Below are 27,102 nucleotides of genomic sequence, written 5' to 3' on the forward strand. Positions count from 1 at the left end.
TCAGTTCAGTTATTATTGCACACATTCATATGAATGAAATGGCTTGACTGTTTAATACTACAGACCCCAGCCCTCTTCAGTTTTGGAGCTGCTGAGCTCTCTTAGCTCCCTAGGCAGCCACTGATATCTCTGTGGCTCAAATCTTCTAGAAATCCACCCCACTGCAATATAATTCTAAATCAGAATACATCCCTGTTCTGCATGACATCAGACAAAGGTTCCAGTTGTTTGGCCTCAAGTAGAAGAATACACATAAAACTGTCCCAGCCATTGCCCCTTTTTACATCTGCAAAGCAAGTTATTTTTTTTCTCTAACACTGAGCATAAAAATACTACTGAACTCTCTCATATGTTACTAAAAAGAGTGAGAGAAAAGATTAAATTTATGGAATGTAATTGACTCCATAGGAAATGCATGCCTTGATTCCTACATGATAGGTCTGAATGCTTACACAATTGGGAAAGCAAACACCAACATATGGAGGAAAAACTTGAAAACCAAGATTAGTATTTTGTGGAGGGGAGGGAAATGCAACTTACTATTTTCTTTTCACCACAGTTGTTTAAACAAAATGGAAACACAAAGAAACTGTGAAATTTGTATATTTCTAAAATGTGCAATAGGATTCAAAGTGAATTGTGTCAGATTACTATCATGGGGAATGAACTTGTGTGCTGCTGTGCCTCACAGATATGGTAGATTGCTGACATCAAATGCAGAAACACAGTAAAAATATAGCACTTATGTGCTGGATGGAAAATGATTAATTTATGACTCTGCAGCTTTGAACATCCTGACTGTCTTTGAACTGTCAGTTTTCAAAATGCTTTCCAGAGTGCCTCTTTTATTTATCCTCTCTGCACTGAGCAGAGTGTGGAAGTGCTTTCCCTTTTCCCTGAAACTTGCATCTGATTGGAGGTGTGAAGACCAAAGAGAAGCAAAACAGTTTGAAAGACTCTGTACCAGCCCAGGAAACACCACAAGGGCATCTCAGACCCTTCTGCAACATCTTCATCCTGGTAAGCCAGAGAAGAAAAGCCAACTCAGGGGCTTTATGTTAATTCAAACTTTTCAATCTTTCTCTTCATGTAAATAATTGTTTCTTGTCACTTCTACCCAGTAGTCTGGGGAAGAAAAACACATTTGAAAATGTAAAGAACAACATTTCATTTGCTAGATTTTCCCTTTCCACTTATTTGTTGTCTGTTCTATCCTATTTTATTTCTTTTTTATTCTTCTTTTCCATGTCTTGTTTTTTTCCCCTCTCTATACAATCAATCCTGTTTCAATGCCCTCTTAAAGATTTCTGCTTTTCTTACTCACCTGTGAACTAATGTGGAATTGGGTTAAAATCAAATTGTGCCATATTCATAAGTAATACCAAGAAAAGGAGACTGTACTTTGTGAGTCTGAAGTATATTTTTATAGGTAGGTGAGTTATAAAACCTCTAAAATAGGAAGCTATTGGAATAGAAATGCTGAGATAAATGTTACTGGAATGACCTGACTGCAAGGAACTGAACTTAAAGTTCACTGAAAATAATGAGGAGTTTAAGTATTGCCACAGTAACACAATACTGGTATTTTCATTTTAAATGTTAGAAGTTGGTTAACTGGATTTCCTTGATTTTCTCTCACTGGTTCTGCACTCAGTTCTGCTCAGTCTCCAACCCTACACTCCTGCAATGACCCATGGCTGCCCTGGACAGCTGCCCTAAATGGGCACTAGGAAAAAACTACATAGCATTCAATTCAGCACACAAACTGCTTGTTAAATTAAAATAAGCAGTCCTATTATACATGAAATTAAGAAAATCATGCAAGAACAAAAAAATTGCAATCTGCCAGATTCTCTAAAAGCATCCACCAACTTATTCTTGCATGTTTCTGCAGCTAGTCTTCTTTGAGGTTGGCATGGCAGCCCTAATCATTGATCTCTGCATTTTGGCACTAATCAAACTGATACCACTTTTTATCCCAACGTTGTACAGAAGCTGATTGTATATCTTCATAATTCCAAATTACAATTATTTTTCAATAGGCTGTTTATTTTGAGGAAATACTAAGATACTCATCTTTTACTTTTCCTGGCTGAACTGGTAATGACATAGAGTAGTGGATGTAACTAGGTTAAAATAGTAGCTGTGTCACGTTTCCAGATGTTTCCAGAAACCTTTGGGGTGTCTGTCCCGTGTTGGATCAACAGTGTGCAGTGAGCCAGACAGTCTCATGTGCCTGTGCCTGTAGTGCAGTGTCTGGTTCTGTGCATGTGAGGAGCTGCTCCAACAAGCATTCAGTTCAAAGACATTCAGAATGGCAGGAGGATTTTCATACTCAGGGCACCCTTTTTGAAGAAGGGCCTAAAAAATTGCTGCTGGCAGAAAGGGAGATGCACTGACAATTCCTAAGCAAGGATTAGCATTCCCTTTCCTCTGTCTGTGAGTCAGCTTTAGCTGACTTGACCTTTTATTCTTTAGTGTTTGCTTTTGCATTTTCATTCATGTAGAGCCCCCAGTGGGAAGAGACACTGACTAAATTCTTCCTAAGGCACTGAAGTGGGATATGGCAATTGCAGGATGATAATTCAGTGAATAGCTGTGCAATTCAACCAGCCAAGGGGCAGCACAGATACATTTTGGCAGCACTGTATGATACTCTAGAACATCTCCACAATAAACAGAGATCATTTTTTCAGTCCTTTACTGGTGATGCAGATATCCTGGTTGTTTTGATGGCTGTCAGATCTTATTCACAGAAAAATTAACTATGCCAAAACTCACAGTGGTAATCTAAGCTGCAAGACTTTCAAATGTCTAGGCTGACAATCAATGGAAAGATTGTTCAATGAGAGGCATTTCCATCCTTTATATGTTTTAATAAATTTTCAAGGCTGAAACTTTTTTTCCTTTTCTTTAAAAAAAGTGCTAGATGCTAAGGAAAATGTGTACTTGATAGCATAGGGTGTAAAGCTAACAATTTTTAAAAGAGAAAACCTGTTGAGGTGAACCCATGTGTGGAGACACAAGGCTTGACTCCATTTTCTCAGAAGGCTGATTTATTATCTTATGATATATATTATACTAAAGTACTACATTAAAACTATACTAAAAGAACAGAGAGAAAAGAATGATCAGAAGGCTTGAAAGAACAAGAATAGAATAGAATGCATAACAAAATCCTGTGACTGCTCACAGCCTCAATACAGGTGGCTGTGTTTGGTCATCAAGTGCAAACAATCCACGTGGACCAATGGAAGATGCACCTGCTGCATTCCACAGCAGCAGAGAGTTATTGTTTACATTTCTCTCCTGAGGCTCCTCGGGAAATTTTTAGAATCCTTTCTGCTCATGATAAACATAAGGAAGGAAACAGCAGGCTGCAGAGGTGATCAGTGAAACTTGCTGAACAGCTCAACATGAGCAAACAGCAGATCAGCTCTAGGAGCACATAAATTGAGAGTATGACCTGAAAATAAGGTAGGGGTAGATTAGGAAAGATTTTGGAGAATAACGGTAGGAGAATAAAAAAAGATCTTTCAGGCAGATTTTGACAGAATCATTTAAAAACTACCAGAGTAAAAAGTGTTGTTGAAGGAAGTCAGTAGCATAGAGACAGAAATGACACTTTTAATTATACCCCTAATATATTAGGGGAAAAAAAAAGTATAGGAAAATTCAGTAAATAAAGTAAGTCCAGAATGTTTTAAGACCACTGTACATGGGAGGTTTTTATAGTGCTGCTGCAAGGGACAAGGAAAACAAAGTGGGAGAAATGAAAATATTTGGAGCAAGGTGATTTCAGTGTCACGGGTTTATCATTAGGAGCTGAATAGTGAGATCAGCTTAGAAAAACTGTGGAAACTCCTGTAGCAACAAAATAACTGCTAGAAGCAATTCAAAATGAAATTGATTGCACAGAAAAAAAAAATCAATGAACAGAAGAAGGACTGAGTTGTGAGGGGAAAAAAATCTATGCATTCCTCTAGACCTCATTAATCAATTTCCTTCTTTGAGTTATACACATAAAATATTACGCACTTTTCTCTGGGGCTGTAGCAGTGCTTGCTGAAGGGAATAAAGGCAGCATCTGGGCTTGAATGTCCAAGCACTCATGGGGGTGAATAAGGGAGTATTGAGGCAAACTTGTTTACCAGCATTTCCTCTCCCTTTCCATTACCTTTTTTCCCCCAGGAGGTAAGTCAGTGTAAGTCTGACCTTTCTTCTCAGTGGCTGGTTACAGCCAGTCCACCACAGGAGTTGGAGTGCTTTCATAATTTCCTGCTGAAAAATACATGGTGATCTGATTACCATGTATCCAAAGCAATCTGATTAACATGTATAAAAATTAGCAATTTTGAATAATAACAAATAATGGCCAATATAAGAGCATTCACTGCCAACAACTATAATACCTTTGAAGCCAGAAGAATTTCCTCAAGATTTAAATTCATTAATGACTTATTTCTTTCTGCTGATCCAACTGGATTCAGTTTGTCATGATCAAAGCTCTCTGGGTAAAAAGAGAATGAAAAATGAAGACAAGCAAACAAACACTTTTTCTTTCCAGAAATCTGATCTGTGTATGTAATTTGTTTAATGTATCCTTCAAAAATGTTCACAGGCTTTTCTTATTCCCCTCTGTAGACTTTTTACAGTGAAGAATTTTTCTGTCCTTATCAAAATAACAGTAAATTTATTTTAGAAAATAGGAAAATCTTCAGGGGAGCAGACTCATCCTAGGAAAAGCAGCTGCGTTGCAATTGGTACATCATCATCAGAAAGGCAGAAATTTATTGTATGAACAGCAAAGTCTTGTCTAGAAAAATATGCTATGTCAAAGTACCAGAGTGTTATTTCTGGTCTGAGTCTTCTAAGACTGTAGGATTTCTCTGGACACTTCCTCTACACAAGGGAGGGTAATGAGAGGCTCTTCTCTTAAATAATGCTGTTCGCTGGTTTGATTAGGTTTTTGCTTTCTTTAATTTGGGTTATAGCAGACACTGTAGAAACTGCATGCTTGGCTCAGACAGGATGAAACAATGAAGACTTCATGTCCAGTGGGTGCTTATGGAGGATTTTGGCTGCTGGTCCCAGTGAACTGGGGAAGGTGTTTGTGCAAAGACACATCCAGGATCCCCCAAACACACACAGAGAATACAAAAGCACGTGGCATCAGCTCTACATTCCATGTGCTCCACTAAGAAATTCTGAGCTCAAGCTGCTCAGGTCAGTCCCTATGTGCAGTAGGAGTCAGATTTTGAACAGTCCAGGGACTAGTGTTTCTTGTGTATATTAAGAATATCTTGAAACTCAAATGAAGTCCAGGGAAAAAGACTTCCCAAAGCCACCGATGGCTTGGGTACCTCTGTTTCCAGAACTGAATGTGATGTGCCTCAAAGGAACGCATCTTTCAGCATGGCCTTCCTCGTCCCTGGCCACAGCATTTGGGGGTTATGGTGATGACCCAGGCAGGGTCACTGTGGAACCTGTGTGGCCCACAGAGGTGTGGGTATCACACCTGTATTTCAGAGGATGCTTTCCTGAGGACGTGTGTTGTGAGTTCCCTTGGCTCCAGTGGGATCAGCCATCCCCTCCCAAGTTCCTGTGCACCCACAGCTTCCTTGCTGGTGAGGAGGTACAAGAATAGAAAAGATTGTTACTCCTGCTCTAATGTTGGAGAACAGTGTGATCCTTCCTTGGGGCCTGAAATAAAAGTGAAAGTAGGTCACTTCTCTTCATTTGGATAGGTACTCATAGGCACATTATCCAATTAAGTTATTCTCTTATTAAATATTTCCAGAAATTGTGACCTAAATGGGTCTCGTTCATAGATAACTGGCAAAAAAGCCTCCCTTTTGATCCAGGAGATGTTTTAACTTGACTCTGTTACAAGTGTGGCAAAAGGCAGGGAAACCCCCTTCCCTCCTGCTGGAGGCATGGCTCTTGGCTCTTGTCTAACACTGAGGCAGAACAGGCGTTCTCACTTTGCTCCTAAAACCATCTCTATGTGCCCATCCCTGAATTTAGGTGAAATCAGGTGGTCCATCAGTGTTGCCCTTTCCTGGAGTTATTGAGAGGTGCTAGTAAACCAGTATGTTTATTTGCATTGAAATTAGGAATGTGCAAAACACTTTGTTAAAATATACTGATGATAAAATCATGGAGTTTTTTATAAAGTTTCAGATTAAAAGTACAAAGTGTAGGTTTACTGGTTTTGTCTTGTCACTCCACCCACACTAACAGATGCATGAAATGTGGAAGGTGTATTCCTACTGCTTTACAGTAATTTCAGTGAACATGTATCTAGTGTTTCTTGTGTATATTAAGAATATCTTGAAACTCAAATGCTAATTTCATAGGTATCATGAGGTAACATGCTTTTATGAGCACATAATGACCCCTGTGACCACATAAAATCTGAGCAATCTAAATTGTTGTAAGCTTCAGAACACTCTTGTTCCTTAAAGACCACCAGATCTGAATAAATGTATTATATTGATCAGCTTTTTATTATAATCCTACCTATGGGAATTAAAACTCAGGGTGAGTAGAGGAAAAATGTCATTCAAACAGATGTGAAGATAATACTTCAGTCCTGAGCACAGTAGATTCATATTTGTTAAATATTCTGCCTTACAATGCATCCTTTTATTTGTTTTTAAGCCAATTTCACTTCAGTTTTTCAGAATATTTGGTGCAAGAAGGGAACTGGATTGGACTTGGAATCCAATAAATATTGAGCTGTGTTGTTCTAATGTGCTTTCTGGTTGTATTCCATCTACCCTACGCACAGAGGGTGGGTCAAGCTGTATTGGCTCTACCAACATAGATATTGTGTTCAACAGACCTTCATGCACTCGGGCAATGGAGACGTTTTTAATTCAAACATATGAGGATTCAAATCAAAGATAAAGTAGTAAAATACAATGCAAATTTCAAACACAGTTTTGTAGTTCTGTTAGTTCTTTTTCCAAGAATGTATTTTAATTCTATCTTTTACAGGGTTATGACTTTGCCTTTTTGAACAACATATCTCAAAGATTAACTATTTTTCCATTTCCTCCCTTGTTTATATATTGTTTAATTCCAAATGTACTGAGAAGTCCAGATCAAAAAGAACTTATATGAGATCTAAAATTGTGTAATTTACAGAAAAAGAACTATTTGGTTCCTAATGCTTAGATCTACCTCTCCTGTCATATTATCCTTCAGTTGCAAAGATTTATTTTGCCTGGACCAGTTCCAAACTAAACCTTAATGCTGCAGTCTCAACAGATGCAGATATTTTCGAATAAAAATGATTCATTTATATTTTTAGAGAGTATATATCTCTAGATTTAACATCTAAGTTTATAAATTTGGAAGGAAGACTGTCTTGTGATGATAAGTTTCTAAAATACTGTACTGGATCTGACAATTCATTTGCAGAGTACAGCTCTTGGTCATTCAGGCCAGGTCAGAACTGTAAATACAATCTGCATGAATACAGTGAAAGAGCAGATCTGAAATGTCATTAATCAGTCTGTGACTGAAGACAGTCATCACTACCCTTCAACCTGATGGAGGGAAGGGCAGCAGAAAGGAGGGGGAAGGAGCAACAAGGAGTCCACTGCTAACATCCTGTGTCCATGTGACACAGGAGAAAGTCTGATTGTTCCCTAAGATTCCTAGAAAATTTGGACTTGGCCAGTATAAAAGAATTTGCTTTCCTGTGAAGGGCATTACTTGTCACATTTTACTGACCTTAAAATGTGTAGCAAACCCAGAAGAAGTTACAAAAAAATAGGTGTGGAAGAAAAAAGATTTAATTTTTTTAATTTATCCACAGAATATTTTTAAGCCTGCTGTATGTCACTTTCACCCTTCAAGGACTGGGATAATAAAGCTATTTTTATTGTCTTCCCTCTCCTCATCCACTGCCTAAAATATTCCAGCCAGCAATGGATTAGCATTTTCTGCTCCACAGAACTTGATAAGAGAGTGTTCAGTCTGCAGAAGGTGCCGAGAACTCACCTGGCCCTGCTTTACAGGAATCAAAAGTTTAGGACCAGAGGATTAGGCAGCAGAATCAATATATTTGTTCTATTTTTGCCATGCTACAAAGGAGTCTAGAGTCTTTTAAATCAAGGAGAAAGTTTGCCATATATTTTTGGTACTATCACTGTGTAGTTTGCTTTCTGTGGAAAGTAACATCAGCCCTGCACTTTCAGTCAGCCTAAAGGGACAATATCTTCATCTGCTCCTTTCTATTTATGGCATGGCCAAGGGCAGCCCTTAAACCACTTGCCAAATTGTTTCTAAAGATCACAAAAGACATGCTCAGCTTGTTGAAGTTTCATTTATGAGTTTCTAATTTTTGAGATGTGGAAAGAAAATTAAAAATTGAGTCCACTGTATTATATCTTCAGCAAAATAACATCCTTGGGTAGATTTTCAACATTTTTTCCATTTAAAACATTTTTAAAGTATCTTTCCATTTAAATGAGGCCTTCATTTTTAAATTATGTGCATAGATCCATCATCATATGTATTGCTTTTAAAAAGTTAACTTCTCAGGACATGCCACCAGTAATGGTGCTTCAGGTGCAAACACTGCCCCAATGGACTTTGGAACTTGCCAAGGTATATCCAGGATGGGCCCCTGCTTGAGAGCCTGGGCATTCAAACTGTGAAGTGTTTGGAGCTGTTTTGGGACACGGTGTAATCACCATGCCTGGAGTACAGATAAATGCACACTGAGTTTGGAGAGCCTCATCTGCAGTCTGACTGTCCAAGACCAGGGTGAAGCCATCTTGAACTTCAGATTTCTGACAAAACTTTTATAAATGATGATTAGATATCAGAAGTGCTGGTGCATTATGGTCAATCAACTTGATTGACATTTGAAATATTTTTGCATCCAAACCATCATAGCCAGGTTATTGTGCATAAAGTATAAATATGAACCATGAACCATCTTGAAATAGATGTGTTGACATAAATTTACTCCTCAGATAATATGAAGAACCACAGCACATTTAGTGCAAGAGAGAAAAAGTAATAGGTAGTTTTTTATGACTCCCAAGTAGCAGCTAATTTCAGCTGATGTAAGCAGATAGTGGGTATCTCACAGATGGGCAAAGGATATGAAAGTATGCTTCCCCCTTTGAAGAGGATAACCCTCACACTCACAGCTGGAAATAACTAACTTTTGGCATTGCTTTGTTTCAGTGAATAAACCTTTGTAGGAATACAACAGACTAAATCACAATGAACAACTCTAAATTAGGCACTTTGTACTACTACACTGAACATGTAATTACAAATAATAGCTCTGCTGCTGTTTGAATCTTTCTCAGAGAAAGTGCATTTGCACACATTGTCATGGGATTATTACATATAACATTGTAAATGCCAGCTGCTCGAGGGATATTCTTCCATTTCCTGGGTCTGTTTCTCCTCCATCTCCACCAAGAACTAAGTTTACCTGTGGTACAAGCATGTTATGCAGGATCTGTATACAGCCACTGCCACTTTGCCCATCTTGTAGTGTGGAGAAAATATTTCACTGGTTTGGTTTAATGCACTACTCTGTGGAGAAAAATGTAAAGCCAGGAAAAAAAAAACACCCTAGCATTTGCCTTTGAATAAAATTCTTACACTTCCTTTATATATCGAAAACTGCATTTCAGGCTGGGTAAAACAATTGTCTTAGTTTCTTCCTAATTATCTCGAACTGATTGCAACAGCTTTTAATTTAAAGTGCAGTTGCTTTTCTTCATCTTTTTAAGTGTCCTTGTTCCACTCCTAGAGGGAGATTTTCTGTACTCAACAAGCCTTAAAAAAACTATTGCCAAAATGTGATTGTTGAAGATAAGCAGTAGCTGGCAGTGTGTGCAGCTGCAGCCTGCAGTGCCCTGTGAGCCCAGGCTGCTGTGTTTGTGCTGCACTCACAGACTGCCTGGGGCAGGAGCAGAATTGTCTCTGACCCAAAGACTAGATTCGTTTTTCATTCTCTGTCCTGCCTATTTTTGCTGTCTGGCACCAGCCCCAATGGCTGGAGCAGTTTATCATCACAATGTCTCAAACTCAAGTTCTCATGTTAGTTCTCAGCAGTTTTAAAATCTTCTGCCTGCTGAGTTTGTCACTTCTTCCTATATTTGCATCAACATTCTGGAATTTCTGCACAGGTCGTGAGGCATAGAGGTAGCTGCCTCCTTCAGGCAGGACAAAGCTTATCTTGTGCTGGCAGGTCTGATATTGGCTGTAGCTGTAGATTTGGCTCTTCTCCTCAAGAGAAGGGATCCTGAGTAGTTTTGTGGCAATGAAATAATTTCTGAAGCATGAGAAACTAGCAGCTGGTTTAGTGCAATAAGGTCTGTGCTCACAAGATTTTGTTAATCTCTTTAAGATTGCATTAGCATTCTGTTCTGTATATTTTGGTGGTTTTCAATGTGTGGGGACTTTCACCTGACAGGTACTGAAAGTGCTTTGTCAGAGTAAAACCAAATTAAAGGGAAAAGAGGGGAAGCTCTGTCAACTTCACTTGTACTTAGTATGAAGCTTCTAAAGCTTCTTGCTTGGCAAGAAATTAATAAAAACCCACAAACATAAGGATAAGATGATATCTAAGTACATCAAACAGCTAAGTGCAGGGGATGAAAGTTCATTAGTTTTTTCAAAGCATTTTGAGGGAATTCTGAGACAGGCTGCCTCTGATACCATCTCTTTGCTAATACTCTTGTCACCATGGCATCAAGCTGAAGATGTGAGCAGTCGTGCAGGAGCTCCTCAGGGAGAGGGTCCAGGAGCTGCAAGACCCCATTTCCCTGCCTCTCTTTCCAATAGGTAGCAAAGACTGAGGCTGAATATAGTGCACATTATCATTGAACTAAACTGCTGGTTTAGTATTGACTTCAGTGGAGCAAAACAAGGCCTGGCAGTTCTAACTGCAGTTATAATATGGAAACAGAATAGATACAGCTGAGGGCAAAATTAATTCCACTGTTTGGAGAGAGGGAGAAAGTTGTACATTTGCAATTATGAGGAACCAAAAATATTTTGAATTAGTCACAGGACATTCAATGTTTTAATAGCACAATTTAAGATTCTAACATAAATAAACTCTGCTTGTTCAGAAATATGTATGCAAGACAGCAGTAAATAGGCTGAGCTAGCAGTCCTGTAGAAATATTTGCATTCTCACCAGTTTCAAAGCATTGGTCTTCTACAGTTATGTGCTTGTAATAAACAACTATTGAAGGCTGAATTGGAAAAACAAAGTAGAAGATTATTTCACTGCTGACACAAGACTAGTTTTATATCCAAAACAGCATCTACTTTCTGTAAGTGCATCAAGTATTACTGCTTTAGTAAGAAAGTTATAGAGAAGTTTGGTATTTTGAGCAAACCCTCAACAGCATTCCATGGCTGATTTCTGCTTTTGTTGTACACTTTCAAGCACAAGATGTAAGAAATATTTCTGAATTCCAAAGTACCCTTATAAGAAGAGAGCTGTGTTTGTTCTATTCACCACACAGTTTTTGTGTAAGGGGAAGACTCATGCTGCAGTTTTGTGGAATTCCAAACACAATTATTTGAAAAAACTATTCCCAGCATAGTGACTTTCTTGCACAGAACTGATGTTTATTTATTTACTTCCATGATTTTGTATATATTCAAAATTTCTGCAATTTTGAAACAGCTCCAAGCTATTTCTCCAATTTTTCAATCACAATCTCTACATTTACTAATGCTTAATTGAGCATCTTGTGGTGGTACTTCAGTGATTTCAATGATTGCACACAGATTGTCAGCATGCTGCAATTGCTTTGAAATTCACTTCCCGTAAATATTTTTGCAGCTAGAGTTCTTGGTCTTGCATCTGTATTCAAAGGGCATACAGTCTCCCTATAGCCTGGGACATAGAACTCCAGCTGAATAGTCACAGAATTATTTAAAAATAATTATTTGAGCGATCCATTGTATGATGGAGCACAAAATAGGATCAGATCAAGAACTGAATGTGCAGTTCCCCAGTGTCCTGAAAGCCCTTACTAACAGCAATTAGAAACTCTGGCAGCAGCAAATTGCAAATGTGATTAACCTTAAATGGAAACAGTTTTATTAAACTAAAGATCTGATTAGCAACTGAACTGCACAATTCAGATTTTCCAGCAGGGGTTACAATACTACCAGAACCTACAATTTAATGCTGATATGAGTTAATTTGTTTCTTTGCATAAATGCTGTGGTAAAGAATTTTTTTTTAAACCAGACATGTCCATCCTTAAAATAATTGCTAGTGGATCTCAAATGCTCTGGTAAAGAATTTATTTTTTTTTTTTAAACCAGACATGTCCATCCTTAAAATAATTGCTAGTGGATCTATTGTTGCTAGTCAGTGGACTGTGTTGGAAATGACTTACAGAACATTAGGGGGAAAAAAGGAAGATATCAACTCATTCCCACTGATGGGCATCTCTTGCTTTCTGGGGTAGGTATAGCAATAGGTATTGCTGCCTCCCTTCCACTCTCAGCAGTGACATTACAAAATGTCCACAGTTTATTTCCAGTATCTTTCCTTTCTGCCCAGCAGAATTAGGGAATAGTGTCTGTTTGAAATCTGTAAGAAATTCTGAGGTCATATACAATACTGTTCCATAAATTCCTTGCCTGTTTTTTATAAAGCTGTTTTTGCATTCAGAACGACCCAGCCAAGGTGTGACAAACAGAGGGAGACAGAATATCTTAGCCAATGTCTAGTGCAGTCATTGCTTTTATTTGTTCAGTTTGCATATTAGGCTTCTCCAGAGAACTCATGACACACTTGGAATCAAGCTCTTATGTAAGAATCCCCACAGATCTAAACCCACCATGCTCAGTTTTATGGAAGCAGGGAATGAAGGCACAGCTCATGGGCAGGGGAACACCACAGTCTATGTATGAAGACCAGTAAGAGGAGACCACCTTCATTTGTAATTTCTAGGATGGTATTCAATCTTTTTCCTATTGCCATCTTCTATAAAGTTGAAGAAGAGCTCTGCAAAGATACGATTTTACCATAAATTGGCACATCCTCACTTTTCCTACAGCATTTGGCCAGTTTTCTGTGGAGTTTAGGTATCACAACATACAGTCTTTATGAATGTATGTGTGTGGGTGGATGCAAAGTCCTGTTTAGCATTCCATGTAGGAAGTGAAATGTTTCTGCAATCCATCAGCAAAATAAAATGTATGTGCCTTTTGATTCTTCAAGGCTTGTTATCACAGTGCAGTGATGGAGATTTTACATACACTGTGCTTTTCTTGTGGGGAATCCAATTTTTGTTTTGTGTTTGGGTGAGAATAGTTGATTCCTTCCAGAGGAATGAATGGAGCACTGTGTGTGTGGTGCAGGGATGTCCAATCCTCGCTTGAGAGACTTCAGGCATTATAACAGCCTCTTTTGTGAGGGGAACAATGTCCCTCTTGCACTGCTTTCCCAATTCCCTGGGCAGTGCTGCAGTCCATGCAGTCCTTCTGCCACTGCTGCCATGTGTCTGCTGCCTCTCCACTCCCCAGCATTTTCTATGGGAAAAGAATCTTGTTCCTCATTCAGAAAGCTGGGAATGCAGCTCATTAGAATCTTGGCAGCATGAATGAAGCTTCTCATTTAACATCAGATCTCATTATGGCTCAACAGAAGATATAAATTGTCAGATAGGGAGCAAACCCAGTACATTATGGATTTAGTAGTCTCTTTTTTCCTCCCCTTTATTTGAATATCCTGTTTGGATATGAAATAGAAGAGCTTAAACCTCTCACTGAAGTGTTTTTGAAAGTGATCTCATTTCTTCTAGATCTCCAACATTACTGTGCTGCCCTCTTTCTGCCAGAGAATCCAAAGGGCTTAAGAAAATTAAGTGCTACAGATATGATGCAAGAGTTGCTGAATGGCAACTGCCTTAACTCATTTCCCTTAAGGAGAAATGAGTTACATTTATACATTTTCCTTCAATTCCCAGAGAGTGTCTCCTGGACATCACATAAAGGATGCCACCCTTCCTGCCAATTCTGGGGTGAAATTCTTTGAGCCTTAAGGAATGTGCACAATCCTTGTGCACAATCCTCCTGTCAAAATCCTGTGCACATTCTGGAAAAATGCACAATTTGCTCACTTCCCAGTTGATAATCCTGTTGATGTTACTTTTGAATTCCTTTGATTTTGAATTATTCCATGTTGGGCCTGTTTTACACCTCTGTGTGGTGTCATCCCTACCCACATACTCCCACTCCTTTAGTTAGACTTGCTGCTCTACTTCTTTTTTGCCATCTTTTCTAAAAGCACACATTCTCTGTCTGTATAACTATATGCATACTGCAGTTACAGTTGGGGAAAATGCTTTGTTGGCTTCTGTGTTGTACTTTTTCCTGATGAAAGCTAAGAAGACTGCAGATAGGAGAGATATTATTAGTGGCAGACGATTCTTATGGTACAAACATCCATTCCCTTCCTCAATCCACACAGATCTCCAGGACAGTCTGGTGTCATTCCCCCACAATTCCTGCCTGTGGTGGGGGCAGGCAGCTACGGCCTTGCAGGAGTCCTGCAAGGGTAATGACACAGGGGAGGGAAGGTCTTTTTGGCATTCTTTTAGTCTTTAAAGCCTTGCAGATGGAAATCTGCAGAAATACTGTCAGCACAGTGATAGGAGAGCTATCATTGCACATTGATGCAGTCAGGCACAATCCTTCTCTTTATTCCCAAAATGAAGGAAAGAGGAGAGAAAAGAATCCTGACAATCTGCTATGACCATTGCAAAGGCACTGGTACAAGGAAGAAGGTACTCGCTACCCCTTTTAGCCTCTGTTGTAGCCAGTTTGCTGAGTTTGAAATTAATACAAAGAAACAAAATCAGAATCAAGTAAAAAACAAAAACATGGTGAAAACTAGCAAGCTGAGGTTATATTATTGAGAGAGAAAGAGAGAGAGAGGAGCTTTATCCCCACTGTTCAAGTTGCAGGTACCTCTATGTCATCTATGTATAGATTTTAATTTCCTGTTAACTGTGTCCATTTCTGCAATACCTTCTATTTTAACAGGTATTCTTCTGCAATTATGCTGTACATGAATCTCTGTGCTCATGTCATCCATACTTACAGGTGGAAAGTTCAGCTTTCACAGTAAATTGAAATACTGAATTCTGTGAGTCAAGAGACACAGGTTCACTAGGTGTGTTTAAGCCAGTGTTGTCAGAAAAACTGGAAGATCTTTTAATGAAAAACCACCAGTTATGATTTTAGTTATTACAAGGAATAAGCTGTTTACACTTGTTCAGCTTGTAATTTTTGAGTATTTAGAGTACCAGAAGGTATATTGACATCTGTAGCTTAGAATAAATAGAATTTTGAAATTACTCAAATCATACTGAAATAAATGTTTAAGAGTCTGAAGCAGCTTTTAATGTTTAACCATGAGTATCTGCAGTAGCTGAGCTGCAATGAGACAATCTGTAGAAATTAAATTAGTATCCTTGAAGTGATTTCCACTGATATAACTAGATTGGATATGATTCATTTTGTTTTAATTTCAACTGCAGTTTAGACTCTGTAGCTTTCCTGTGTGCGTGAGGCCTCAGAAATGAAAGTACACCCGAATGCAATCTCACCCGGCCGGCACATTCAACATCACTTGTTTTTAAATCGCATCGTTCTTCTCGTAGGATGAGGAGGTGCTAAAGAAGTGCCGAGTCACAACACAAGACCCGTGGTTAAGTCGTCTCTCCAGCCTGGCAGGAATGGAACTGGCAGTGCCATCTGTCTTCCTTTGTTTCTCTGCAGACACACTCCGGTTTTTCCCTGAAGCAGCTCTCCGAGCTTAAGGCTGGCTGTGCTCTCTTCAGGGCACTGTGTTTTGGTGGAGCACAGACTTCAAGTGCTTTTCAAACCTGCCAGTCATTAACGCAGTGAGTTGTGACTGCAAATAATGGAACTGCTGTAGAAAACTGTGGCTTCCCTCCTTTATTAAACAAAACACAGAAGAACAGAGTTTGTTAAAGGAAATAACAAATTACAAAGCCGAGCACTTGCTAAATGATGCTGTCTCTGAGCACCTGTTCTGTGTACTTTGGGTAACTGTATTACCAGTTCAGATGCCTTAGATGCCTGAAATTAGGTGGGATGAATAGGGGTCTAAACCAGTTTTAGCCAATTACCTGATTTGCTATGGCCTCTGCAGCTATTAATGCATAAAATAACTGCAGCAAAGATAGGCTCCAACAAATAAGCCAATGTTTAAGGTTTATGTCAAATAAAGAGTCCCTACCATTTCCCCTGCATGCTGGATCGTTGCCTGAGGTCCAAGTGTTGGTGCAGTGGGAGCACTGCAGCAAGTTCTGTACTGTCAGCACCACTTGCTGTGGAAGGGGAATGAACAGCAAGTTCTGACTGAGCAGGTACTTGAACTGACTGAGAGGGGGAAGCAGAGCCCTGCCACTGCCATGAGTTCTGCTAGTAGATAAGTAAGTACTGGTGCTTTATACAAGTGCATGTACTTACAGCAGAACTCTGTCTGTACAGTGGTGGTGGTTGTGTGAATGGGGACTGACACCAGAAAAGCTTCAACCTTTTCATGAAAGGCTTAAGTAATTTCTCTAATCTAAAAAGTACACCCAGCCAGTAATGCAGCCTTGTGATTTCATCATATATCATGCTGCTTAGCTATTTTGGGCAGAATTAAAAACGTTTGTTGGCCATAACTATGACGTGGGTTTACACAAATAACCTGATCATTCAAAAAAAATTCTGTAAGACTTAAATTGATTTCATTAATCTACAGTCCAAGCTGTAGTGCCATCATGTGTTTTTTTTAGGGCTGTTTGTTGGCCACAGCTATGACATGGGTTTATAGAAATAACTTGATCATTCAAAAAAATTCTTTAAGACTTAATTGATTTCATTAATCTACAGTCCAAGCTGTAGTGCCATCATCTGTTTTTTTTAGGGCTTCACTAAAAAAGCCATGCCAGTAATTCCCTGTGGTCACCAAGCATTTAGTAGAGATGATAGGTTATTAGAAGAGGTTATTTTAGCTATTTAGGTTTGGATATTGGGTTTGGAAGTGTAGCTCCTCCTTCTGCTTCCAAAGATTTTGTTGGGCTATTTCAGGAGTATTAATAATCTCTAACTCCTGTGTTCAGAAAATGCACATGAAAATGTTCATTTTATGACTAAACATCTGGAAAGGGTAAGGTATTAACCTGTATACAACCAGCCCAGTTGTATGAAACATAACAAAGAGGTATATGAGATGTCTCTGTGGTGTTCTTTCTGGTTTTTGTATTTGACAGTATCAGCTGAATGCAATGGGTATGAAAAGAGAAAACTCTTCAGGGCTTTGAAGTTATTTTTTAAAATTTTGTCAAGTCTTCCTAATACCAAGCAAACCTAGTAGCAGATGTTGCTTTTCTAGGCTAACACATATCCAGTATACATTTTTGTCACTACTGATGGCAGCAGAGATTCCTCATGGTGTGTTGCTTTCAGTGAGGCAGGGACAAAGGACAGGATCTGATAGTCCTGCTGCAGGGTTGATTAATCCACACTCCTTGAGATCCTGGAGATTTCTGCCCTGGGATTTACTAGCACAGCTCATTCAATCCAATATCTTCTCCTGTGGGAGGAAAGCAGTGCAGGGTCTGAAATTTAACATACCCACTATAAGGTATTCAGAGGAAAGATATTTGTCATTGTTTTGTTAAATTTTAAAGAGATTGTGTCTCTCTGGAATTTTTAAGTTTAAAGAGGCTTTTAATACATTAAGCCTAGTTTTCACATGGAAGGGTTTAAATGTTATTTAAAACATTGCTGAGCAATTATGTCCTAGATACAAACTACCCAGTTCTCCCCTTACATGTAAGCTCAGCAAAGCTCAGTGTGTTCAGGTGCTGCTGGCTGCAAGGCTTTATCTGGGCATGTTTTTACGGGGAATTACATGCCCTAGAAAGAAAATTAATAAAGATATCTCCTTTCAACTCCTAAATTCTCTACCTACTTCTTTCTGTGATTAAAAAGCACATATTTTAATATGTACAATCCTAACACTTAAAATTACACAGTCCATTTATTTTTTTTTTGTCACGTCCAGGACTTCAATAACTCAAGCAATTCATGGGAGAGTGGGAATATTTGTATTGTCTCTTCCAGATGAGCTGAAGCAGAGTAAATAGGCTGTACAAAGCTCTGAGAAAGCAGCTTGTTTCAAAGGGATCCTTTCAGCTGCAAGCCATGATGTCAGCCCCTCTGAAGAGCTGCCCAGGCTCTGGGAGAGCTCGGGGTGCTCGTCCTGGGCTGGCTGGACAGACTCCAGGGTTGGCCACAGCCTGGGCTGCTGGGGGAGAGGCATATTCACACTGCAGCTGCAGGTGAGAAGCAGAGCTCATAGTGATGCTGGCAAGGTGGCTATGAAGTAAAGCATTTCTAGTGCAGCCTTTAAGAATTCAAGGTGTTTTTATGCAGCCATTCTTTGTGGCAGTACAAGCAAAGTTCCACAGACTGCTGTGTTCTCGTGACTCAAAATACATCTCCTGCAGTCATTGTTTGAGGACTCACCACTGGAGTGTGAAGCTTGCTTATATTAAGATCTGTGATGAAATGTTACTTCCATTACTTTTGATACATGGGCTTCATCCACTTTGTTCACTGTGGCATGGTATTGGTAAACATCCATCTCTGTGTGATACACAAATTCCTTCCTAAATTGCAAAATCTGCAGAAGTAAACTTAAGTATTTTTCACCCCTACGTTCTTAACCCTTCCTTGTATCTCTTTGAGTAAAACTTGCTTTTTTTTATGAACATTTTTTTTATCTTCATTTTAACTGGTGTTTTCTCTTTCTTCTACTACTGTTATATGGTACTTCCATAATAATTTTAAGGTTCAAAACATTGGCTTTTTTTTTTCCTTTTGGACAAAAGTTTAGTTTATGAAAATGTGTATTTTTAGTATGTCTTTAACAATGAAATTTCTCCAAATTGCTGTGTCTGTGGGTGTGGTGTCCAGGCTACCCTACAGTTTTCTAAAGGGAAAGAAGGAGGAAGATATTGGTGTGTGGTTTCAGGAGAATCTAAATAAAAGATTCATAAACTGAGATTGAATGCCCTTGGGAAACAACTGCGCAATACAACCCACTTGTGACTATGTTACATTCCCCTTCAAACTATTTTTTATCTGTTGGAGGTTAATCACTGAATTAATGTTCAGTTATATGCTAATCAAGAGAAAAGCAAGGCTATAAATTAGCACTGAGTTTAGATGTGGTCTAGCAGCATTCTGAATTACTCAGAAGCCTCAACCACGTTGGAGGATAACATTTTGTATTACTGGTAATCTTGAATGCCTTTGTGTGCAGGTGTTGAGCTTTGGTGTATTTAGTGTCACTTTGAGAGAAGACTGGGGAGCTGTCAGAGTAATTACTGTGCAGGAGCCACACAGTAATTTCTGCAAATAGGTTCCTTAACTCGCAACCTGTGAAAATCCTGTTGACAGCAGGGATCCTTGAAAGCATAAATTCCCTTCAGAACACGCATTTAATGGTTTGAAGGAAAAACAGTACCTTGTGTAGCTCCAGGCAGGCCCTGTGTAATGGGAACAGAAGATTGGTGCTGTGAGATGAAGCAGAACAAGGCTGCAGGGCCAGAGGCTGCTCCTCCTGTGGGACCCAGCCCAGGGGAAGAGCTGCTGTGGTTCCAGAGGTGGGATGGAATGGAAGCACAAGTGGAAGAGAAGGATGACTGGAGAAGCTGGAGTTGATGAAAGATCTTGTCAGGAGTAGGAATAATATCTCATGGATAGTGAAAGCACTGAGGTAGAATTAGGTTCACTTTTCTTGCTATACTCTAATTATTAATAGCTGTTATACACTTGTGTCTGATTAATAAAGGAGCTAAAGGGAAAAAGGGTGATGGTAGTTCTGCCATCCTGATGCAGACAGAAAGAAGGAAAACATAACCAAGTTCACATAGAGGGAAGAGCTTGAAACATCTGGAATTGATCTATTTGTAAAAGTTTAATCCATGCTTCTTTTTAATCTTTTATATGGAAGAGAACAATGTTTTGCAGCAAGGTAGTTGATGTGAGTAGCTGTAAATTGCTCTTGCAGCTGTGGAAAAACATAGAACCCATTCAACTTGGAAGGACGGAGAAATTGATTTTAAGAGTAATGTGTGTAGTAATGAAATAGTTGCAGGAATCCAATGAAACACTGTCTGTCCTAATAAATCTTTGCTGTCTATAGGTAGTATTTTGTTTGTCTTTCTTTTGGAAGTTACATTTCAAATGCAGAAATAACTGCAAGTTGCTGTTATAAAATAAACTTTTGCCCTTTCCTGGTGCTTTTTTTTTTTTTTTTTTTCCATGAGCCTGAAAAACCTGGATCTTGCATAAAGGAATCTCATTTTCCACATAAGCAGAAGCACATGTTCTAAGAAAACTCTTTGCTAGAAAGTGGAGCTGTATTTAAAACACTAAAACAGGGCAAGGAGCTGTGTGCCCTGCATGCAGCACTGCCATTGTTTGGCAATTCACAGGGAAAAAAATGGACAAGAGAATCCTCAGCCACGTATGTGCTGCTGGTCCATAATCATTAGTAGTGATTTCTCTTCAACACAGCCAAGCAATCTGTTTACAATATATTACTTGATAAATATATCTAATGTGATATCCTTGAAGGTGGTGTTGTTTTTTGGTTTGATTTTGTTTTTTTCTTTTGGGGAAGAAGGTATAAAAATGCTCACTTAGCTTTGCAACCCAGGCTGCAGGTGCATCTGTCCTGCTTGCAGTCTTGCAGAGAGTTGACAGTATTTCCTGTGCATGCACAAGGACTGGACACACTGGGCTGGCTGCTCTGGGCTGTGTGACCTTGCAGCCAGAGTAGCAAAACTCCACAGATCCTGTAGAGCTGCCTGTCAGGGACACTGTGTGCTTGTGAACTGGACACAGGATCCAGCCTAATGAGAGGATGAGAGCCAGAATTCCAGCCTCTGGAGCTGAGCAGAGCTCACTTTTCATTGTGGAATAAGTAGCAGAAGCTTTTTTTTTTCCATCTGTTGTTCTTCCTGGCAGCAATGAGGTCACTTGGCTTTTTTGCAGACATGGCTCCTGTTCCTCACCCCGTGGTCTGGCACACAGTAACTAAACCTTCAGCACCAGTATCTTACAGCAGGAGTGTACTCTGACATATGCCATGGAAGATAACAAATGATGCATAGTCCATACAAGGGTGTACAAGAAACAACCAGAATGACAGCAAACATCTCAAAAGCTATTTCTGAGTTTCTTCTTATTAGACAGAAGCAATCCTGTTTCATGAAAACTCAGAGAGAATATGGAGAGACAGGAGAGGAGCAGGGTGCTATTTTAATTAATATAATCCTCAACCAGAATGTCTTAACACGTACCTTAACATCCTTTGTACAGCCTCTCTTTGCCTGGGATAAGCAGATAACTTACTGCTGCTCCATTTGCCTTGTGCAGAAGGCAAACACACACTGTGAGAAGAGAGAGCATGGATGCCTTGCTGACCTGGGTGTTTGTACAGGTGAGGGGTGTGCCTTCACCATCTGTAGGCCTTGCCAAAGGCTGCTCCAGCACAGGGGTTTGAGTAGCTCCTGTCTGCTTCTCTGACTGTGTGGGTATTGCCTGTGGACCATTCTGAAGTCACAGGAAGATCCTGCCATGGACTGTGCTGGTACATCCTTGTGAAGTCTGAAGCTACACAGAGGTGTCCCAGGTAAGACCTGCCATGGGAGCCTCATGCACTTCCCACATTTAGCAGCAAGCCTTGTCCAGGATCTTTCACCCCCTTCTCTTAGTGCTGATCTCATACTGCTCTTGTGAGCTTTAGTAATGTTCTGGGGGTTTAGACCCTAGCAGCACTCTGCCCTTTCACTTAAAAGGACATCCAATGCTGTGTAGCACATAAATGAGTGAAAGTCCTAAAAGCTGATGTTCAAGTCCTCTCGGTAGAATTCTGATACAGACTGTCCTAATAAGGAGCTGTAGCTCTATTTTTTTGCACTATTGTATTTCTCAGATACAAATTTTATCTAATTCAAGCAATAAAAGATGGTATGATGATTTCTAATTGTTAGCTGGGAGGCCTATTTGCAAATTCAAATAGGGCAGCTTTAACTGGTATATCCTGCAGTTTCCAGGGAAGCATTTCTATTTTCCAGTTTGCTTTTGCACAGCTGCTGAAAGAGCAGAATTGCAACTGCAGCATTGTCAGTTACAATCCTGGCAGGGTTGTTATCACCCATCCAGCTTTCCCTGTATAATTGGGAATTCAGTGCAGCTCTTGCTGAAGAAAGTTGGAGTTTTTTGAGTTTCATTGAGATTTCGTAAGTGCTTCAGATAACCACAGCTAAAAGCACCCAGTGTGCTTGTACTGAAGCAAGGACAAGCAGGTTTTGTTTTTGTCCCTTTTTTTCAGGTCAGTGGTCCCCAGAATAATTATGGTTGGACACACAGCCTCAATTCCAGGAGGATGATATTGCAGCTTAAATGTTTGACATTGAATCCTAGCTGCAAATAAACAAATTCTAGCCTTCACATAGGGTTTGAACTGGAATAAATGCAATATTTTGGTCTATGCCTTACATTCAGAACCTGAAAATTGATTCATTACTATAATAAAAAGATATGCTTTAATTTCTTAGAATGCTCATTGTAGGGCACTGAGAATAAAAATTAAATGTGTCAGCAGAAGTTAAACCAATTTGCCCATTTTAATTCCATTTTATTTGGTATATTTCACATTCATAACTAATCTGAAAAATATCGACAGGCTGACATTTAATTAAAAAGTATGTCACATTCCTCTGCATGGGGAAATTAGATGTTGATTTCACACTGATTTAACATTGCTCTTCTAGGCTGCTCTTGCAGCTGACATTTGTGTCTTTCCCCTGGGTATCCCAACCCAGTGTCTGAACTAATCAGCAATGGCTGAACATTGAAAGGTTTGGGCATTTTGGAACAAATTATACATATTCCAACTCAGAAATAAATTAATAGGAAATGTACTAGTAGTATCATATACAGTCAGTGGTCCACACCTACTGATTTATGGAAGATAAAATAAAATGCATGGTTTGCTAGACTAACTTTTAATCTAATTTTTCAAGTTGTCAGGATAGGCAGCACACTGATACTACTGCCAACAGTCTCCAGTAACTTCATGGAGCAGTATAACTTCAAATAAGATGGAATACCCTGGAGAATATTGTGTGTTGAGTATAAGATTTTTCTGATGGGGATTTCCATTGCACATTTCCATTGTAAATCTCTCTGGGATTGATATGGAGAAGGGACATTACACAGACATGTAGCTCCCACTTTAGAGCTGGAATAATTAATGTAGATTATATTTTTAATGTGTGTGTGTGATATAGGTGTTTGGGAGGATTTGGGGCAGGGTGAGTTGTTTGGGTTTTATTATTTTTAATGAACAATTTGTGTAACTTCTACCTCTGCACCTGGGTGATCTTTAAATTTACTTTTTTTCCCTCTGTTTTATCAACAAACAGTAATAAATAAAGGACTGTCCATTAAATTTGCTCAGAACACAATCCCATAATAATCATCTGCAACAGAAGAAATTCTGTGTTCTGTTCTTATTGATACACCTCATCTTGCAGCTGTGGACGTGGCTTTCCCATGTTATTTGCTGGAGGTTCCCTTTGTGGGCTCTGAGTAGCAGCAATGAATTTCATTTTGTCAGTGGCAGCTCTGTGCAGTGGAATTGGAATTACTTTGTTACAGAGCAATTCAGTAAAGGAAACAGGAAACTAAACTTGGGTGCTCAGACTACCAATGTCTGACCCATCAGCTGTCCCCTCACCAGCTTTCTTATTCTCGCGGGCTTAGGGGGGCTCAGGTGTTTTCCCCAGGCCTGAAGCACACCTGGTGCATGCTCAGGAGCACTTCCTGGCTGGAACAAAGCACAGGAGTGCAAAGTAGGAGTTGGAGGAGTTATTGCATGCAATTGTGTGTCTTCACTCTGCTTGACCTTGTGTGAAATGAAATTTAGCCCCAAGTTTCCACAGTCTCTTCAGTTTAAATATTACAAAGAAAATGCCTCTAGTGCATATCTGTTTCTCTTACTGCACTGCTGAGCACTTTCACAAATTCTGTAGAGCTGTTAACCTTAAAATAAATTTCTTCTAAGTGTCATTTCCTCCTCACACTCACTACTAGCCAGTTCACAGCTCAGAGCATTGCCTGTTCACTGGTCCCTTGTAACTTCTGAGTCTCTCTGTGCTGAGCTGAGACTTGAAACCTTCTTCTTTCACTCTCAATAGTCTGATCACCCAGAGAATTTCTGCTCAAAACTTCAGCTGTGGCAGGTGGACGAAGCAGCACTGACACAGAACAACCTTGCCCTGCAGGACACAGGAGATTCTCTGCTTTTTTCTGTGGAATGATCAAGAGCAAACAGAAATATGATGCCAGCATTAGAAAGGGACCTTGTTTTGTGGGAGCAGTGTTGTTCTTATTGTACCTGTTGTATTTGCTTCACTTCTAATTTAATGGATTTTACTCACTTCATGTACCCACTGCTGAAAATATCTCCTGAATGACACCTCAAACCCCTTGTAGGCCTCTGAGTCTTCTAATACAGATGCCCATAGTAGCAGGAATTTTTCACTCCTTTGGAAGTTTGCCTATAGGACACAGACCAAACACCTTTCAGTTTTCTGAAAAGCCACCAAGGGGCAGCTTCCTTCACACTGCTTGGAAGCAGATGGGTAGGAAAGCCTGCCCAGTTGTCTTGGTTTAGGCTAATTCCAGTTGGCAATGACAAGGTCAGCCTAAAGGGGGGAAAATGAACATTGAGAGACTTTATTTTTAATCTGAACAGACCTGTGACGGCTCTAGGAATTTGATGCCTTTCAGTTATCAGGCACGTAAGGATAAATTCTTCTGGACTGTTACTAATTTTATCTTCCTATGAAGTACTGTTGCCTTCACTCTGAGTTTTTCAGGTTTGGTCAGTCCTTTAAGCCCTCAGCCCCTTCCACTCTTGCCTGTTTCTCCTAGGCAGTAGGTTGGTAAAAACCAGATGTTTGGTAAGGTTGTAATATTTCTCCCTGCAATGCCTTTGCCTCTTGTGTATGACTTAACTTGGCTCCAGCCACCTGAAATCTCAAAGAGAAAAATGAGTTCCCTTGGATGACAAGCATCTTCTGTTTTCCATCTGAACTGAAATCTGCTTATCTCTGAAGCAAGCAGATTTTTGGATTATATAAGCAAACCAAGAAAATAATTATAAACATGTTTTCTTCTGTGCTTGCCTAGAAAGATGAAGAAATTAAGAAGGATAATTACCATGAAGGTTTTTTGCCCCACAGATGTTACAAAGCACATTTCTGTGTCAGAACTCCTGGATACAGTGCCTGCCATCTTGTGGACACGACACACTCTGTCTGAATCCTTGAGACAAATATTTAAAGACTATGTGATATTTGTAGCTCAATGCAAACAATCTTTCTTCTTGGGGACTTATTTTTCAATTGAAGTTACTTGAGTTTGCATCCCTTACTTTTGAGGATGCTTGATTTCCTCTGTTCCAGTTGTCACCAGCTGTAAAACTATCCAATGTAAAATCCTCTGCAGTTTTCTATTTAAGTAAGTTAAAATCAATAACCTAAAATGTTTATCTGAGAACCAGTCAGAAGTAATTCTGAGAAATCTGTCACAGCAGCATAATTGCTACATGCCAACAATAAGGAGAAAATTATTTTAGAAATTCCCTTGCTCCAAATCTGAAAACAAAAATATTCCTCTTATTACAGACATAAACAAGTTGTAAAAATATTATTTGAAATTAAGATATCTATATTTTTATTGACCATACTAGCTTGATTCTTTCTTGGCAGAATTTGAGTGACAACTCTTACATCATTCTTTAGTGAGTGAAAAATCCTTTCCAAATGCAATAAGGATTCATTCTATGGGGAAGGCTCTAAACCCCCCAGTATTTGTCAAAATATTATGCTTGCTGAATGAGATCATTTCCCTTTTGTAAAAGTCCTTTGGAGACAGCCCACTGCCTGTTTTTCTAAAATTTATGGTAAAAGTTCCCAAAAACAAGTGTGTGAAAGTTTTAAAAAATTGTTACAAAGGTGATGTTTTTGCTGTTACACTGAAAGTACAGTTCTAACAAGAAACAGCTTCAGCTGTTGGTCTGACTTAAAATCTAATTTGAACTCAATTTTTTTGTTTAAAATAAAAAAGACTGTAATTCAAATCTGATTTAATTAATAAAAATTAGTGGACAAATTGTCAAACAAATCACTCTCATCTGATTAAATAAACATTAGGATTCATTGTGCTGGTAGCTGTGTCTGCCCTACAGGTGCTCAGAGCCCTTCCTGGCTTTAGGGCAGATGTTTGGATTGCTCCTGCAGAGGTGCTGGAAGGGTGAGCCAGTACCAAGCCCTCCCACCACCCAGGTGTAACAGAATTAGTGCACAGAGGTGGCAGCTCCTCACAATAGATTTGTGAGGCAGCTCTGGAGTGCTGAAAGCTGTCAAGGAAGGGGCAAAGCAGCTGGGTCAGATATGCAAGTGAGGGTAACATAAGCTGCTCAGAGAACTGATAACTCACTAAACAATCATCTGGGACTGAACGCACGTGTTGCAAGTGCTTGAAGGTTGTAAACGAGCTGGCTCTAATCACAATTAATGAGGCTGTGCACAATGTGATAATCATTAGGAACTGTGTTTGCTGACCAGTGCTGGACAGTTATTTATAAGCTGGACTAAACTGAGCCATACATTTGCAGAGAAGCAGTTTATTTTTAGTTCCTGTAGATTCTGTTGTGATTGTGTCACAGACCACATGATTTTGCTGCAGGGCAAATTCAAGAGGAGCTGTGCATACAATCAAGACTTGCAGAATCTCTACACCCAGTAGATCAGCCAGCTCTCACCAGCCTACCTGAGGCTTTCTAGTTCACTTATCTTTATTACTAGTCTTTGTAAGCATGTTCAATTGTTTACTGATTGCTTTGTTTATCATAAAGGATCGGTCTGAAAAGACAAAGGTTTCATTGCAAACAAAAGTGTCCTAAACATTTGG

General features: G+C 39.4%; 1 protein-coding gene across 5 annotated transcripts in view; it reads right to left on the reverse strand.

Moving 5' to 3' along the window:
- The window catches only part of SNN (stannin), a 54,092-nt gene that overhangs the window by 20,893 nt on the left and 6,097 nt on the right, over positions 1 to 27,102 (reverse strand). Inside the window, exons 3-4 of one of the 5 annotated variants that reach the window (XR_005630193.1) lie at positions 4,413 to 4,510; positions 4,178 to 4,281 (exon numbers count right to left, since the gene is read on the reverse strand). The exons of 3 other annotated variants lie outside the window; for them this stretch is intronic. The gene's annotated coding sequence lies outside the window, so the exon portion shown is untranslated. Of the gene's footprint in view, positions 1 to 4,177; positions 4,282 to 4,412; positions 4,511 to 18,566; positions 18,691 to 19,573; positions 19,761 to 27,102 lie in introns of those variants that run through there. One more of the 5 variants, XR_005630197.1, reaches the window with a different exon arrangement.

Source organism: Passer montanus, unplaced genomic scaffold (genome assembly GCF_014805655.1).
Source record: "Passer montanus isolate IOZ18808 unplaced genomic scaffold, ASM1480565v1 scaffold8, whole genome shotgun sequence".
NCBI classification, from domain to species: Eukaryota; Metazoa; Chordata; class Aves; order Passeriformes; family Passeridae; genus Passer; species Passer montanus.